The sequence below is a fragment of the Arachis ipaensis genome, chromosome B06, assembly GCF_000816755.2.
Source record: "Arachis ipaensis cultivar K30076 chromosome B06, Araip1.1, whole genome shotgun sequence".
Taxonomy (NCBI): domain Eukaryota; kingdom Viridiplantae; phylum Streptophyta; class Magnoliopsida; order Fabales; family Fabaceae; genus Arachis; species Arachis ipaensis.
The window spans coordinates 83,798,878-83,801,637 of NC_029790.2; positions in this window are offsets into that span (position 1 = coordinate 83,798,878).

The window sequence follows — 2,760 nt, forward strand, 5'->3', positions numbered from 1 at the left end:
GTATACCCCAGGGGTGTAATTGAAAATCTCTTGGTCAAGGTGGACAGTTTTATATACCCTGCTGATTTTGTGGTTCTAGAATCAAATGATGATGATGGTGTCTCTGTTATAATGGGAAGGCCATTCTTGGCCACTGCTAGAGCTATCATAGATGTAGAGGAAGGGGAATTAACTCTAAGGATGCATGACCAGAGCATCACTCTGAAGGTGTTTCCAGAAGCACAATTTAGCAAGGAAGAGAAAGATTATATGAAGAGTGCCCAGGAAAGTCACAGCAACATCCCAATACTAAGGAATGTGCAGACTGATGAAAAAGCCTAAAAAGAGGATAGTAGAGTATTAGCCACTGAAAAGAGAGGCCCCCAAGGAAAGCCTATGGCCAGAAAAGAAAGATCAACAAAAGGAAAGATGAAACGCAGAAACAAAGCAAAAAGGGGCTGGAAAAATAGAAAGATTCCAACAGAGGGGCTTTCCAAAGGTGACAAAGTGCAACTGATATATCAACAGTTGGGGGGCAAATCAACAAACCGAGGATTACTACACTGTCAGCAACATACTATCATTAGAGCATGCTGAAATTGAACACCAGAGAACAAAGAAGAGGATCACGGTCAGGGGAGACAAGTTGAGGCCCTACAAGCACCAACCACCATAAAAGAAAGCTCCAATGTCAAGCTAGTGACAATAAAAGAGCGCTCCATGGGAGGCAACCCATGATTTAAGATTCATGTTATTTTAAATTCAATAAGTTATGATCACTTGATGCATGAATTCTTTTCTCTTTTCACGAACGTGTCCATTTATTGCATGCACTATTTTGAAACATATGCTAAGTTTGGTGTGTCTTCAAGCACACTTAACCAATATCATAAAGGATTTTGTTTCACATGCTTAAAATATTTTGATAGAGCATATGGCCGAACACTAAGTTTGGTGTCCACATAGCTTCATGAAAATTTGAAATTCATGCATCAATAATCACACTTTTGTTATTTTTCAAAACCTTATAAATAGAATTTTTTTATAATGAAGGCATTAATTGTGATAAACCCTTTGACAAGAAACAAGTTTGATGTTCATCAAACCTTGATGCACCAATTCAAGGATACAATTAATCCTTCATGGCCACAAGAGGAGGAGGAGCAGCCACATTTTTTCCCACATGGCAATATGGATATGACTCAAATGCAAGAAGCAATAGGGAGATTGTCTCAACAGTACACGAGAATCCAAGAGAGGCAAGAGGAGTACCATTCTCTGTACATGCAAAACCAACAAGCACAGGAAGAAAGAGAGCTAAGAATCATCAACAAACAAAATGAATTCGAATCAAGATTTCTTGCGATGCAAGAAGAACATACCTTTCAATCTCATGAATCTTTTGGGAAGTTGGAACAAATGCAAGCTGAAAGTTTAAAAGCTTTCAAGGAGTTCACAACACTCCAAGAAGCAAGGTATGAAGTGCAAGCTGATTATAATGTCAATAGCCAAATCAAACTAAACTATATTGGAGAACATATGCACAACATGGATCCGGCATTCCCAACTTTTGATGAATTTTTCAAAATGAGAAGTGAGATGGAAGTGAACAGGGCTATGAGACTTGAAGATAGAGTGGAAGAGGCTATGAATAGGGCTGGCTTTTGGCAAGATCAACAAGAACCAAACAAGGATGGTGGGAACACTAGCAGCCAAGTGTATGAAAGGAGAAAGAAAAGGCATGACAAATGAAAGGTGGACTTGCTCCTTATTCATCACTACAAAATTCAATCTGTTCTAAATTGTCTTTGCAATTCCAAGTAGTCCGTTTTAATTAAAAATCTTTGCATTATGTTTGTTTCTTTCAAAATAAGTAGGCTAGTTTTTTTTTATGTTGGCTTGTGTGTTCATTTTCACTTAACAAGAAGCATATGTTATCCCCTGCATCTTTTAATTCAATAAAAGAACAGTTTGAATGTGAAGAATAATAGTCTCTGTTAGTTAGAAGTGGAATAAAAGTAAGTGGTGGTATGTGTGTGATTGTATAATAGCTCACTTTTAGTGAATAAAGAGCTAGGATATCTCCTTCTAAGTAAAGAGTGGCCTACTGTCTATGAATCTCAATTGAATTGAAATCCTTGGTTAGAAAGAAAAACAAAAAGAAGGAAAGAACAAAGAGAGCCAAAAAGTGGCAAAAGAAAAGAAAAACAAAAAGAAACAAAGCTGGACACCAATAGCTTGAACCTTAAAGTATATGTCTATGATGTCTTTGTACTAGGATCTGCTTGGATTAGTAAGCTCTTAGGAGTGCCTCAACACTTGGTGACTTGGGTTAACTAACCCGGGATCATCAGCTGAAAGTCCACTATTAAGAGCAACCTAACTACAAGACATTTAGTAGCCCAAAGAGGTGCTGGGCATCAATGTTTTAAGAAGGAATGTAAGCCAAGTGTCTATGGTGAATAATGTGTCAAGTATAAAGAAAAGAAAATGAACTTGCTACACATGACACTCAAATAAAGCTTATGAACAAAGTAATAACCAAGGATAAAGGAATAATGAGAGGTCATAGCAGTATGTCACTTGAAGTTTGAAGGAGATTTTCTAGGCCTAGGAGTCAATAAGAAGTGAGTATTTGCATATCCACATAAAACCCCATGAACTATCAATAATACTCTGCTAGCATGAACTTCATCTTCCATTTCATTCTTTCTTCTTAATAATTCATTTCTTGCTTGGGGACAAGCAAGCTTTAAGTTTGGTGTTGTAATGACAAGTCAT